This window comes from Myotis lucifugus, unplaced genomic scaffold (assembly GCF_000147115.1).
Source record: "Myotis lucifugus unplaced genomic scaffold, Myoluc2.0 scaffold_377, whole genome shotgun sequence".
Classification (NCBI taxonomy): Eukaryota; Metazoa; Chordata; class Mammalia; order Chiroptera; family Vespertilionidae; genus Myotis; species Myotis lucifugus.
In genome coordinates, this window is record NW_005871425.1 from 740,152 (window position 1) to 756,200 (window position 16,049).

The 16,049-nt window shown below is 48.5% G+C and overlaps 1 protein-coding gene across 1 annotated transcript in view; it reads left to right on the forward strand.

Annotated features, from left to right (window-relative positions):
- The window catches only part of KCNK13 (potassium two pore domain channel subfamily K member 13), a 72,681-nt gene that overhangs the window by 16,990 nt on the left and 39,642 nt on the right, over nucleotides 1-16,049 (forward strand). The gene's annotated exons all lie outside the window — the stretch shown is intronic.

A 16,049-nucleotide genomic window follows, 5' to 3' on the forward strand; every position in this document is an offset into this window, starting at 1 on the left:
TTTCACAGATGCTAGGATTTCCTTCTTTTATGGTTGAATAATACTCCATGTTATGTATATGTGTGTGTATATATATATCTATATGTATAGGTATTCTATATAATAAAGAGGTAATATGCAAATTAACCCTCACGCCCTCACAAGATGGCTGCCTACGACCAGGCTGGCAGGGGGGTTAATGAGGGACGATCAAACAACTGAACAGCAGGCTGCATGGGGCGACCACGCCGGCAGGGAGGTTAGTGAGGGATGACCAAACAACTGAACAGCAGGCTGTGAGGGGCGACCAGGCCAGCAGGGGGGGGCAGTAAAAGGCTACCAGGCTTGCAGAGGGGGCAGTTGGGGGCAACCAGACTGGCAGGGGGAGGTGCAGTTGGGGGAGACCAGGCTGGCAGGGGGTGCAGTTAGGGGTGATCAGGCCAGCACGCAGAAGCAGTGAGGGGCAATCAGGCAAGCAGGGGGGGACAGTTAGGGGCGACCAGGCAGGCAGGCAGGTGAACGATTAGGAGCTAGCAGTCCAGGATTGTGAGAGGGATGTCCCAATTGCTGGTTTAGGCCCGATCCCCAGGATCGGGCCTAAACCAGCAGTCGGACATCTCCCAAGGGGTCCTGGATTAGAGAGGGTGCAGACTGGGCTGAGGTGAGGGGACCCCCCACCCATGCACGAATTTTGTGTATACACACACACACACACACACACACACACACATGCACACCACAGTTTACATTTATGATGGACACTTATGTAGTTTCCGCGCCTTGGCTATTGTAAATAATGTTATCATGCACATGGGGGTGCAGCTGTGTTTTCAAGTTAATGTTTTTGTTTCCTTTGGATAAATACCCGGAAGTAGAAATGCTGGATCATATGGTTGTTCAGTTTTTAATTTTTTGAAGATCCTTCATACTGTTTTCCATAGTGGCTGCACCCATTTACATTCCCACCAACAGGGCACAAGGGTTCCCTTTTCTCCACATCTTTGCCAATGCTTGTTATTTCTTCTCTTTTTGATACCAGCCAAGTGAAGTTGAGCACCTGTTTCTGCATAGTTGGCCATCTGTCTTTAGAAAACTGCCTGTTCAGATCCTCTGCCCATTTTTTAGTCAGCTTGTTTGGTGTGGGTTTAGGGGCTTTTTTTTTTTTTTTTTGCTGTTGACTGTTCTTTATATATTTTGGATGTTGCCCCTTATCAAATACATGATCTATAAATATTTTCTCCCATTTGGTAGGCTGCCTTTTAATTTTGTTGATGGTTTCCTTTGCTGTGCAGAAGCTTTTTAGTTTGACATAGTCCCACTTGTTTATTTTTGCTTTTGTTACCTTTAATTTTGGTGACTTATAATTCTTATATCTCTTTCTCTATTACACCTCCATTACATTGTCTTCATTCAGGCTTGTGCATCTGCGAGGTTCCTCTGTCTTAGTTTCCTGGCTATTTCATAGAAGCCATTCCTAGCAGAATCTTCAGGCCTTTCTTTGGGACTTTACATTTAAAAACAGAATGTATGTTACATTTAGCATTTGCCTCACTAAGGCCTGTTTTATTAATTCTGGCTGTTGATATCTTCTGCTCCAGATGTTTTATTTTGGGTATCTGGTATGAAGGCATGCTGTATTATTTCTCAGTCTCCCATAGTTTTAGACTTGTGTGTGTGTGTGTGTGTGTGTGTGTGTGTTTTAATTTAACAGCCTATGTATGACCAGTACCAACACCTGTACAAAAAAAGTCTGAAAGGCATGCTTTGACCACTTAGGGATATACTTGCGTTCCATTGAATGGAATGATGTTGAAAACTGAATTCTGAGAGTTGATAACTTAAGGGAAAGAAATCACCACCTTTTCTTTAATTAATTAAGACAATTCCCTGGAGGATATGGGGTCTGGGGCTGGTTGGGAAGAATTGGTCTGTTCATTCTCTCAAACATCTTTTGAGTTAGGGGAGGGAAGGCCCAGAGAGAGTTAATAATTTTCCCAAGTACACACAGCTGGTAAATAAGGGGGTATATCAATTAGGATTTTGTTTAGCTTCAAGTTACAAGACCCAAAAAGCTCACAAGGCTTTCCTGTATCCCCGAAAAGAGGTCTGCACCGCATGTAGGCAGTCGGGGCTGCTATGGTGACTGCAAGGTCAACAGGGGCTCGGGCCTTTTCAGCTCTGCTCTCCCTGGGTGCCACCTGCACCTCAGGACTCGGCCTGGCTGTGGGAGCTCTGCCCATCACATCCTCACCTTAGGTTCATCCAAGGTGGTAGGATGGGAGAAAGGGAGAGGAAGACGTGTCTTTTCCCTTGCAGGGAGCTTAGCTTCTTAGGTCAGTTTCTCTGAGAAGCTGACTCTGAGCTAAAAATTTGGCTGGGAGTGAATAAGGAGAGGAGACCAGTGGGGGAGTGAGGGAGTGAGGGTGAGAGAAGGGAAGGAGCCAAGTAGGAGGGTATTGTATGGACTTGAACATGAGTTACACCTTGGAATTTGTCCCACCTTGAGTCAAAGGAACTGGGCTTTTATACCCACACAATCACTCATTGGCTGTGGCTGGGCTGGGGGGGACCTGAGCCTCCCAGGCACTAGCCATCTGTGGGGTAGAGGCTGTTAGCACCTGCGTGTGGATGGCCACCCTGAGCTGACCCAGGGGCTGAAGGGGATCTGAGTGGGGCACAGACAGCGTCCACTCCAGCCGGCTTCCCAGAAATTCTGGACTTTGCCCTTACATGTCCTTGTCCAGAACTTTGTCACGTTGTCATACCCAGCTGCAGCAGTGGCTGGGACATGACATCTTTACTCCGGACTGTAATGTGTCAGAAAACAGTTACTGAGGAATAACGAGAGAAAGAACCCCGGAGGCAGCCAGTGAGCTCACCACGGGGATGTGATCAATGACTGAGTCATGAAGAGCCACGGGGTGGGGACTCCACCCCCCTGGGGAGACTGGGGAGAATCGCATAATAAACAGCAGAATGTCGGGAGATGAACCAGGCGGAGTGGGTCAGATCTCTTCCAAGGACAGTCTAGGAGCAAGAGAGCAGGGAGGAGTCTGTGACTACAGCCCAGGGTGTGGAGGCCAGGAGACAGCAGAGGAGGCCAAGGAGGGGCAGGTGAAGGTCCACCAGGGGCGGCCTGGATGCAGAGCTCAGAGGAATTGCCTCTGCTTCAGAGGGAACAGGGCACAGTGTGGCAAAGGCAGGATGCGGTGGGAGCTACCCAAGGCTGGGGGGCGCAGAACCGGTGCAGAGTTGGCCCCGGGGGTCCTTCAGGGCTAGTGGGTGCCATTGCTTCAGCCAGGCCTAGCTGTCCGTCCTTCCCTCACCATCCCCCTTCCTCCTTTCCCTTCTCCTCCCCTCCTCTCCTACTCCTCCCCTGCCCTTCTTCCCTTCCATTTTTCTTTCCTTCTCTTCTTAACTAAGGTCGTGACTAATGCTAGTCTCCAAAGGAAAAACAATAATGCAAATACATATTTAATTCTTTATTTCCTGTTAAATTAGGGCCATTAATAAAGTTAGCTCTCTAACTAATGGAAATGAAAAGATAGTTTATTGACATGTATAATGGAAATTTCCACCGCAGGCTGAATCTATGGGTTCAAGCCATGTCAGTGGGTCTCTCTCTGTCTCTGTCCTAGCTTTGCTTTTTTCCTAGGCGCGCCCGTCTTGGGGCCTGTGTCAGAGCAGTGAGGTTGGTCCCAGCAGCTTCCGGCTGACATGATGCTTGGCATCTGGAACTCAGAAGAAGACCCTGTCTTCCCAGAGCCCCTGGACAGAGCTCTGCAGGAACCTGCATGGTCTTGTTTGCATGTCAGACGTCATTAACAAGAGTTAAAGTCAGGTCGCACACCCACCTCTGGTGTGGGTGGCAAGGGCCGAACAGGAATTGAGAACCACACCAGAGTTAAGCTGATTTTGAATGAAGAGAAAAAGGGGAAGGTCTCTGCTCCTAGTGTGATTAGCAAAAGAAATCAATCACCTGCAATTTGAAAACTGACTTGAAACACTGTCGTTGCTCAGTCACTGTGCATCAGCTCATCGTTTCCTGATGATTCAGAAGACATTTCCGAATGTTGCAGTGTCTTGAGGGTCTGGTTGGGAGTCAGTTGCCACACTCCCTCTGAGCAGAGAGGAAGGAGCAAATGCCCTATTTGTAGGGTGCTTGCCTTCTAGGGTAGTAGGCGTGGCCCAGAGCTGCCCGCCTGTTCCTTTATCTCTTTGTTCTCGGCTGTTAAGATGTCCCTCCCACTCTTAGCCCACCCCCTCCCCTGTGGTCGCAGTGTCACGTGAACTGTTTGTTGTAAATACAGACTTGGAACTATACACTGAGTGGCCAGGTTATTATGATCACCTGACGTTTGTAGGCAAATTAGCTATAATTTTCACTGAAGTTGCTAGAGGGCCAGATCATTATAAACATCTGAATAGCACAACATACCTAAGTATCATTGCTGATCAAGTTCCTCCTATCATGTTGATGGCGTATCCCAATGGAGATGGCTTCTTCCAACAAGACAATGCGCCATGCCACTTTGCTCGTATTGTGCAGGAGTGGTTTCAAGAACATGAGGGAGACTTTACCTTGCTTAGGTGGCCCCCACAATCACCAGATCTCAATCCAATTGAGCATTTGTGGGACGAAGTTAAAAGAGCCATCAGGCAGCTGGTTCCACAACCATCAAATCTCACAGAACTGGACAGTGCTATTCATCAGGCATGGTGTCAGATTCCTCGCATCACCTTTCAACATCTCGTGGAGTCAATGCCAAGAAGAATCGCCGCATTGAAGGCAAAAGGTGGCCCAACGAAGTACTGATGGGGTGGTCATAATAATCTGGCCACTCAGTGTATAACACTTCACTGTCATTAGTGCCACTTCTTGTTTAATATTTAAATTAGAAACTACCACTTTGGCAAATAGCAACATGCTTTGTTCGGCCTATCGATGGCGATGTGCTGGTAAATGTTAAACAACCAGATTTTTTTTTTAAACCCTGATTTGAGCGTTTGCCTATTTCTGTGGTGTAGATGTTCCCAACAATGGCTAATTGCAAGCTATGAACATGAAGTCACTGCAGGCAGGAGGCAGAGCGGAGGAAAGGTGTGCCTAATGGGCTCTGTGGGCCTCTCCAGCCCACTACCTCAGGTCGCAGAATGTTTGAGAAACATTCAGGTTGGCTGTCAACGTTTAAAAATCAGACTCTCCAATCAAAATCTAGATTTCTGGTTTCTCTTCGAAAAAGGGGAAATCTGGGTATTCTAGGTACACATTCCTCCCAGCCAACCGCTCACAGAAGAAGAGCTGTGGATGCTCCCTTTGGGGAGCCCCCTGGTCCCACCCACCTAGGCCGAGTGTCACCTGCCACCTATCACTGTGCTTGACTCCTTCCTGTCTCCTGGCTTCACTGCTGAGGCTCCTCTTGTCCCTCTGAGATGTAAGAACGAGTGACCTCATCCCCTGCCTTCTTCAGATATTTCATAAACGAGAATCAAGCCAGAAAAGCATGAACTTGGAGACAGGCTAAAGGTTCTGTGGGGAATAAAGACCCACTAACTGGAAGGGCTGGAAAGTGCTGAGTTCAGAGGAAACTTGGGGAGGGAGGAAAGATGTAGCACGCCCTGCGTGTAGGTGGAAGAAAAATGGCACCTCTGAGGTCTCGCTGGCCCCCGTCCTGGCTGATTTTGGATAACACCCAAGTGTCCAGGGAAGACTGCTCTGAAACCTGGAATGTAGACCAGCCCCGCCAGAGTGACGGTACCGTAAAGACCTCATTATTTATGGGCATCAGGGGACCCGTAAAGGGCATTAGACATTTTAATACCCTGTTCTTGGGTGGGGTGGCGTGCTTCTGCACATGATTTAGGAAGATGAGGTTTAGAAAGGGGCTAAGGGAGAGTCTTAGAGTCTCCAGTGCTGGAGGGTTAGGGACGCCGGTCAGAGAAGCACAGGGGTGAAGAACGGCTGTATGGATGTACTGGCTCAAACATTGGCAAGGGTGTTGTTTGAGAACAAAGTCAATTTCATGTTGGGAAGGGGAGCTCTACTGTTGTGAACATTAACCCAGTGCGGCGTTTTTAATGACTCCTCTGTAAGAACCCCATGTTCTCGCCTGTGTCCGGGAGAAGGTAGGAGCGCGTGATAAAGGACACCCGTCCATTCAGGTTCTTCTTTCCAACAATGCACATGAAATAAAGAGAGGAAGGGGGTTTTCACTGGTTATCGAAGCTTATTAAACACGGATGCACCCCCAACTGCCCCCCCTGCTGGCGTGGTCGCCCCTCACGACCCCCCCTCCCCCGCCAGCCTGGTCGCCCCACGCAGCCTGCTGTTCGGTCGTTTGGTCGTCCCTCACTAACCCCCCTGGCAACCTGGTCGCCCTGTGCAACCTGCTTGTTCAGTCATTGGGTCGTCCCTCACCTAAAACGAAAAATACAGATAAATACAGGCAAAGAGAAAAATACTTAAGTTTGCAAGCAAAAGATACGGGAGGATCGATGTCAAAGGGGACGTTTTGAAGGGGCAGGAAAAACTGCCAGTGAGTAAAGCAGATGAATGGGGTGCGAAATACCAAACACGAGCCTTTCAGATGTGAGCATGTTCATTTCTGGCTTTAAAGAAGCGTCAGGGTGCTCTCAAAGGAGGAAGAGGGGGATGAAACGGCCACCATTTCTTAGGAACCCACTTAGCACCAGATGTTAAATCTCCTTCGCGCAGAGGCTGGGCAGACACTCCAAGGAAGCACCTCGGTTATACTAATTAAATCTGTTGAGCTCTTCAGTGCACAGGGCACCGTACTAAGTGCAGGTTTGTAATCCTCCCGCCCGAGCCTCAGAACAACCCTCCACGGTAAAGGATGATGCTCCCATTTCACAGATGAAGAAACTGAGACTTAGGAAATGTCCCCCTCCCCCCACCGTCAGCAGAAGGGCCCGCAGGTCCGTCCGGCTCCAAAGCCCACACTTTTCCTAGACAACTGTCACCTTCTCAAGCATCGGATTGTATTGTGAGCTAATTAATTAGTTGAGCGGAACGCTCCCCCAACAGGGTGCAGAATGGCTGTTGTTCTCGAAGCACTGTTGGAGAAAAGTCAGTTCAAAATCACGTCAGTGAGGATGACATCAGCTCCATCTCCACTCAGTTCTATTCTTCTTATAATAAAAGCTATTACCGTTGCCAGATTTATCTACATTTTTTAACACACCGAGGGTGAGGCAGGGAGAATGGTGGCGCATGAGGCTATATTCCAGGGAAGCCCGATCCCGTGGGTGCACCCGCCTGAATTAGATGCGGCGTGGATATTGCTAAAGGGCTCGGGCCCCACAGAGAGCCGACCGCGGTGTGAGGTGTGGTTTCCGTGGGGATCCGGCTCCCCTGCGCTTACAGAGAACACCATGGCTGCCTCAGTGTCCTTCCAGAAGACGCCAAGGTCTCCTCGCTGTGGGCGGAGGTTTCTGTTCGGTCCTCAGGAATGGAATGCGGGGAACAGTCCTGCCTCTCTCAGTCCTGCTTGTTCTGTGGCTGAAGTGGTGCCTGGCGTTTGGAAATCCTGATCTGTGACATAACCAGCTGGGCTGCATGGGGTTTGTTGGAATGGGCTTTGGTGAGTGCCGCTCTCCCCCGCTCACACCCCCTAACTTCTGCTTCCGCTTCCGCCCCATAGAGAAGGGCCGGAGTCTCCTGGTCCCTCTTGGGATTCGCTGTCTTCATGGAGCCCTGAGCTCCAGGTCTACCTGGTTCTGTGTGTCTGCACCTGGCACGGTGCCTGCACTAGTTAGGAGCATCCGCAGCTGTGGACTAAGCAATCAGGTTACCCCACCCACAATGCACCTGGTGTACAATACTGGAAGGGAAAACAGACAAAATTGCAATCAAAATTCTCCTTTAGGAAAAGGAAAGGGGTAGGAACGCCCATGGTATCGCATCTGGGTATTACCTCTTGGGGCAGAGCACAGGCAGCATCCCGAGGGCCAGGGAAAGGAAGGTGAAACCACACTTGGAAAACACAGATATCAAAACCCACTCCCACCTAAGCAAGCACAGGGGATGCATCCCAGGGATCCAGCCCCCTCTCATCCCAGAGCAGACAGGTGGCTGGGTCCCCGGGAGGGGATGAGTCTCTTGGTCTGTCTGAGCCTCCTCATCTGCATCCCGCTGCCCTCCCTGCCTGGTCCCACATGCCAGGCTCTGACCCAGGGGTCTGCACAGACTCTACAATACAGATTCAGAGACCTGGGCATTCCTATTGCAGGGTTCTCCAACTACCACTGGGGATACCCATGATTTTAGGTAATACATGGGGAACACAATTCTTAATGGGCATTGAATTGGCATTTATTTATTTAAATGGCATGCGCGCGCACACACACTCAGACAAAGCCTCTGTGATTTCTTGCTCTCATTGCTTAGGAAGAAGCTTAGTGCTGCTGCACTTTAAATATATTTTATTATTGACTTCAGAGAGGAAGGGGGAGGGAGAGAAAGATAGAAACATCATTGACCGGCTGCCTCCTGCATGCCCTACACTAGGGATCAAGCCTGCAGTCCGGGCATGTGCCCTGACCGAGAATTGAGCCATGACTTTCTGGCTCATAAGTCGAAGCTCAACCACTGAGCAACACCGGTTGGGTAGTGCTGCTGCCATTTATACTAGTATAACTACTAGGGGCCCAGTGCACGAATTCATGCACCTTGAAAGGAACTGTGGGCCGCGAAGCTGTGGTGGGCACAGGAGTGGGTCTCAGCCCATCCTTCGCGCCCCTGCCCAGCCCCTCCTGCTGCAGACCCTGGTCCCCTCTCTGCCTGCAGTCTCGCTCCCACTGTTGCTGCTCCCACATGCTGACGGTGCCAGCCCTGCTCGCACCTGCTGACGGCACTGAGCAATCGGGACCAGCGCTGGGCGCCGGCAACAGGTGCGAGTGGCAACTCCGGCACTGGCTGCGGGTACGAGCAGGGCCAGTGTCAGCAGCGGGTGCGAGTGCCAGGTGGGACCATAGCGCGCAGGAGCAAAGAATTTTCAGTAACCACCAGAGGCTCGCCCCGATGACAGCAACCAGTCCCGCCTTGATCTTGAGCCCCTGCTCACCTGCTCCACCATCCCGCCACAGCCGAGGCTTGCCATGTTCCGCACACACACCCTGGTGGTTAGTGCACGTCATAGCGACCGGTTGTTAGGTTGTTCCACCATTGAGTCTATTTGCATATTAGCCTTTTATTTTATAGGATAGTAGGCCCATGGCCACCAGGCTAAAGGTCAACAGGGCCACGTCATAGAGGGAGCCCTGCAGGAGACAGGAAAAGCCTCGCTGATGCTCTGGGAAGAGAATCGGTCTTGTTGATTAAACTCTTGTCGTCAAGCACCACTAAGAACCTGTGCCAGATCTTTAGGAAATAATTTCATATCCACCTTTGGAATGAAATAATAAAAACCACCCCTTATCTTCCTAACCATAGTTACTGCTTCCATTTTCATGTATTTCCAAACAGTGTGCTTAAGGTTTTCACATAGTTAAGACAAAATATTTCTAAAACATGTTAGCCCACTGTACTGAGTTTCTGTCTGGGCTTCGGCATGGCCTCCAGCACCGGTATGAACTCTCTCCACCTTATTCCCGTCACCCCCTGGATGCCTTTTTAAGTGTCCTAGATAAGCCGGATGCACTTCGTTTCTTGTTAATGGCCTCCTTTTCCTAAAAGTTGAGTATATGACAGACCCCAAGAAAAATAGAACGTCCATTAGCTGGGTTCCAGGAAACAGAATTGATTCATCCATACGCATTACTGGAAAGACGGTTTCTGGCTCCCCCGATGGCCTCATATGTGCCACCGAGTTTTCTGTTCGAGACAGCAGGGAGAAGAGAGCTGATGGTGGAGGCGGGTTTTGAGGACCCTGGATGAAGGCATGACGTTCGCAGAATTATTCAGAAGGGGTTGGAACATCTGCGTAAGAGAGAAAGTTTCAGATCACCTTTTCTCCCACCGAACAAACGTGCTTTTGCTTTTTTCCTTCCAGGGGAGGCAAGTTGTGCGAATGGTCTAAAAACTGTGTGTATTTGGCTTTGACATAGCAGAACGGTTTCCACCCCCAGCAAATTTCCTTCTCCGATAGGTCACTACACCTGATTAAGGCTCGTGTTTCTCCTGCTTTCCATTTGCAACTCAGGATTAAAATTAGTTTGCTTTTTCTATGTTGGGCAGTACCTAAGGGCTGGGGTACAGTTTCTTTGGAGTTAACCCCACTGTGGCATAAGGAGTATAGCTCATCTATACCTGGCTAATTAGGGATTGGCCACGGTAAAAGGGAACTAAGTGAAACGGAAAAGAGCTTCATGTAGGAACCCTTATGGAAAACAGCGAGTTCACTTTTTACCCTAAAAACTCCATAGTAGGTGCTGTGGCCTCATTTTTGTGACTTAATATTTTTGTCAATTGGCCATTCTCAAACCTCAGTATTGTTTGATCCCTAATGAAACCTAAACTGGAAGTGGATTCTAAATGAAATTAGATTTAAAAAGCCACTTTGTAGCTGGAATGGGTGACCTCCAGGACGTAAGACCTTTTCTATTTCCTGGAGAGAAAATTACGTGCGTCAGAGAAGACAAAGGTCTAATCAACCCAGAGTTATTTATTAGGCAGACCTCTTAGGCATGAAGCGGTGGATTGAACAAAGAAAACAGTAATTTCTTCACATTAGTAGTGATTATTTTCAGCGCTTTGATTTGTCCTCATGCAAAGCAGAATGATTCTGAAAAAATACCCTGAAACGCTGCCACTTTGAAAATCGCATTTGCAACCCAAGTTCGATATTTCCCTCAGGCAGATGCCTCCACACTCCTTACACGTAGGAGGGCTGCAGCTTGCCAATGGAGTTCCCTTGCAAGATGCCACTCTCCTCTGTGCCTCAGTTTCTCCACCTGTAACAGGGGCGGGGTTTGAGAGTAGTAATAGCACCTCGCTGAGTTGAGCTAAGAAGTAAAAGAACGATGTAGGCAAGGTGTTTTGAACCTGTCTGCTGTCCAGTGGGCACCCAATTCATATTAGTTTCGATTGCACTTTCTTACTGAAATCACCGACCGGGCAGGGGACTTGATCAGAAGTCCCCGCTAGTCTCCACTCCGATACCGTGCCCTGGATCAGTGATGGCCAAAGCAGTGCTAAGACCAGGGGGCGGGGTCTCACTCAGGAATGGCCCATGGACATGGATTCCTCGGGATGGATGTGGGTGCTCCATTCATCTGGGCAAAGGTGGGCGCGTACCCCTGTGGTGTGGTACTGCTAAGGACACGTGGAGAAAGCCCCCTGGATGCCAGGCTCGGTGCATAGCTCTTCCATTCGCTAGAGCATCTTCACAGGCAAATGAGGAAGCTGAGGCTTACGGGGATTAAGGAAAAACGCTTGCCTTTGCTCAGATGCCTGGTGGCAAAGGCAGAATTCAATCCTGGAGGGTAGGACTCGGAATCCATCCTCTCAACCCTGCTCCACCCAGACACACGCAGAACGTCCTCTCCTCTCCCGCCCCCTTCCCCGTTATTGGGAATGAGGGACAGGGACAGTATAGTCTTTCCTGTGTGCTCCCCGCCCCCATGAGATGCCTCCCTTATCTGTGCTCAGCCCCTGGAAACAAGCCTTTCCATGGAGCTTCTATAGCAGTGCGGCCTGTTTTATTAGAGGTCACATTACATTTCTTCCTCGGTTAGCTTGCTGTTTTCCTGTTGAACTGGGAAGTTTTAGTCTAAGGTGTTCGACATTGGAGTTTGAGGAAGTTTATTTTCATCAACACTTGGGAATTTTAACGGCAACCTGGGCTGTTTTTTTTAAAATATATTTTTATTGATTTCAGAGAAGGGAAGGGAGCGGCAGAGAAACATCAGTGATGAGAAAATCATTGATTGGCTGCCTCCTGCACACCCAATACTGGGGACCGAGCCCGCAACCCGGGCATGTGCCCTGACTGGCAACAGAACCCTGACCTCATGGTTCATGGGTCGACACTCAACCACTGAGCCACACCGCTGGGCAACGTGGGCTATTTTATCCAGGGTCTTTTCCCATGAGAAATAGGGCAGGTATTTTTGGAGATTGAAAGCTACAGGGAAACTCAAGCACGCTCTTCACGCCAAGGAGAGAAAGGGATGGAGAGGTCTCTGAGTGCATCTCTGAGTCTTGCCTCTGAAGACTTCTTTCTTTCTCCGGTTCTCCCTCACTGACAGGAAGCGTGGATCTGACCCAGATGTGGAAGGTCAACTTCTCAGCTTCCTCAAGACCTCGCCTTTGTCTCGGCACATTGCTGGGTGGCACGGGCCAGCTGCTCTTGTCCACTCTTTCTCCCGGATCCTTCCCCTCTCTAGCATCTCACCTCTGCTCCTTCAACACCAGCGTTCCTCCTCTTGGCTGAACCTCCTACTCCTGGGCTCTGCGGAATGAACGCTGTACTCAGCCCGCGTGTCTTGGCCTCTTCGTGTGCTTGGCCCAGCCATCGGTTCTTCTTGGGTGTCAGGAGCTGAGTCATTGGGGGCTTTGTCTCTGGACCCTTCCCTCCCTTGAAGTAGTAATGAGTTTGTTTGTTCTATGGAGACTATTTTCTTTTTTTAAAAATTTCTTTATTGATTAAGGCAGCGGTTCTCAACCTGTGGGTCGCGACCCCTTTGGGGGTCGAACGACCCTTTCACAGGGGTCGCCTAAGACCATCGGAAAACACATATATAATTACATATTGTTTTTGTGATTAATCACTATGCTTTAATTATGTTCAATTTGTGACAATGAAAATACATCCTGCATATCAGATATTTTACATTACGATCCATAACAGTAGCAAAATTACAGTTATGAAGTAGCAACGAAAATACTTTTATGGTTGGGGGTCACCACAACATGAGGAACTGTATTAAAGGGTCGCAGCATTAGGAAGGTTGAGAACCACTGGATTAAGGTATTACATATGTGTCCTTATCCCCCTATTAACGCCCCCCCCTCACTCATGCCCTCACCCCCCTGTTGTCTGTGTCCATTGGTTAGGCTTATATGCATGCATACAAGTCCTTTGGTTGATCTCTCCCCCTTACCCCAACCCTTCCCTACTTTCCCTCTGAAGTTTGATGTTCTGATCAATGCTTCTCTGTCTCTGGATCTGTTTTTGTTCATCAGTTTATGTTGTTCATTATATTCCATAAATGAGTGAGATCATGTGATATTTATCTTTCTCTGACTGGCTTATTTCGCTTAGCATAATGCTCTCCAGTTCCATCCATGCTGTTGCAAATGGTAAGAATTCTTTTTTTACCACAGCATAGAATTCCATTGTGTAGATGTACCACAGTTTTTTAATCCACTCACCTGCTCATGGGCACTTAGGCTGTTTCCAGATCTTAGCTACGATAAATTGTGCTGCTATGAACATAGGGGTGCATATATCCTTTCTGATTGGTGTTTCTAGTTTCTTTGGATATATTCCTAGAAGTGGGATCACTGGGTCAAATATGGAGACTATTTTCAATCCATTATTCTCCAGGCCATTCTTTGATGAGTTTCTGGAAGCCTCGCTGAAAACACAGTTCTCTTGAAGGCAGTTTTCTCCCTTCGCACAGCAAGCACCCAGGTGGCAGCGAGACACACTGCCCTGGTCACAGCAGGCGTTACTGTGTTTGGGGACTCATGACTTGCTTGATCATTTTATCCTTTTTAAATTTTCTTTAAAGCTTTTTGTGATCATATGAATAATTCTGCCAGAATTGTCCCACAGGAGTGACTGATATGGGATCCTCTGTGTCTGTCCCGGGCCATGTGTCCTCATGGGATGACCGGGTTAAGCCCAAGAGAGGTCCTGCCCTATTCAGGTTTGGCAAAAAAGGAGGGAAAGAAAGTGCTAGGGAATCCCTTCCCTTGTGAGATGGTATTGTCTTGAACTTGGGAAGTGACTACTTCCCAACTCCATCTTGCTATTTAGGAGTTGGGAATTGGGTTTGGGTCCCTCCATACCCCCAGGACATTCAACACTGCTTTCCTTTCTGTTCTGGTTCTTCAAGCTGGCTCTGCTTCGGGCCCTTTGGACTTGCCTTCACTTCTTTGAGCTCTTTGTGCAACCGGTCACCGTCCTTCAGCCTCACCTGCAGACACCAGGGCTTCTCTTAACACCTGTGGGGCAGTGGCCCTCCCCTCCCGTAGCTCCTCTATGTGCCAACCCGAAATGATGGACATTAGAGGCAAAACTTGTGCCTTCACTTTCATATTCAGAAGAAAGCAAGTGGCAGAACAACCAATGTTTGAGCAACTGGAGTTCGTCCACATTTTGTGGGGACGCTCTGTGTATGCAGATTAGGCCCACCCACCCTGGGGCCCTGGGTTGTTGTCATTAGGGTGATAGTGTATGAGCAGGCTTAGGATCTCGGGCTTTGGGTCTTTAGCTATAAAATCCATTGCCTCCCAAAATCCAAAGTTTTTTGTATCTTGTCATTTCTCTTTGACAGGCCAACACCAAACAAACAAGGAAGGCAGCAATTTGTGTCCAAAGAGAGCCAGGAACAAGGGCTCCATTCATTTTGTAATTTGTAATTTCTTTGCCTCCAAGGAAAATATTCTGGGTAAAAATAATAATTGCGCTTCCTTGTGGGGCTACATGACATTGCAAATCATAGCCCAGGGCCTGGCAAGAGCAGGGGCAGAGAAGGACCTCGCCAGACAGCAGGGCAGGCTGGGCAGGCAGTGCGGGGGCTGGGCGGGAAGTCCTGGTGGGGGCTGGGTTCCTGGGTGTCAGGGTCTATGACACAAGTCACCCCTGTGACCTGGGCACTCCACCTCTCTGGGTTTCAGCTCCTGTGACTAATAAATTAGGCAATTCAGTCAGAACAGTCCTTCTCAGCTCTGTCATACCCAACAAGTTCCTTTTTATGTAAAAAATTATAAACAGAAATGAAATTTTATAAGTAAAATAAGCTATCTATACACATCATTTCAAAAGAGTATAGCACTGTCCTAAGTATAATATAAAGAAGAAATTTAAAATTTTTATAGGAAAATAATATGTATGTTAATACCTACGTGCTTGGTTCTGACGCTGATGAAGTAGTCAGGTGCCAGACAGAGAGGTGGACCGACACAGGTATGCTGTACTACACACCACTGCACTACTGTCTGCGATGGGGTTGTCTAAGATGGTGTCTTAGGGTTCTTCAGAGAAACAGACCAGTGGATGATGGATGGGATGGATGGGTGGGTGGGTGGGTGGATGGATGGATGGATGGATGGATGGATGGATGGGATGGGATGGGATGGGATGGATGGATGGATTGATGGATGGATGGGATGGGATTGATGGGATGGAATGGATGGATGGATGGATGGATGGATGGGATAAAATGGATGGATGAATGCATGGGATGAGATGGATGTGATGAGATGGATGGATGGATGGATGGATGGATGAATGGATAGATAGATGAGAAGATTTATTACAGGAATTGGCTTACACAGTCATGGAGACTGAGAAGTCCATAATCTGCTATCTGCTAGTGGTGCAATTAATTCAGTTGGAGTCTGGAGGCCTGAGAATTGAGAGGCTGACAGTGTAAATCCCGGTCTGAGACCAAAAGCATGAGAAGCAGGAGTGACGATGGCCAAGGGCAGAAGATGGACATCTCACTCAGGCAGAGGGAACACATGTATCTTCCTTGGCCTTCTTGTTCTTGTTCAGCTGATTTGAACAACGTGGGGGAGGACGAGCTTCCTTAGTCTACTGATTCCAGTGCTCACCTCTTCTGAAGACACCATCAGAGGCACACCCAGAAATCATGTTTTACCAGCTATCTGGGCAGCCCATAGCCACATAAAACTAACCATCACAGATGGTGAACAGCTCTTGGTAATACTATGGTAATAGTATTTTTTTTCTAATTTTTCCCCCATCACTTTGCATGCCGTCTATGCTTTCTTCCATCTACACCCATCCCTCGCCACCTATTTTTTTAAAGGTGTAGATTTGTGAGGTAAGCACAGCATCTTTTTTTAAAAAAACATATTTTTATTGATTTCAGAGACAAAGGGAAAGGGAGAGATAGAAACATCAATGATGAGAGAA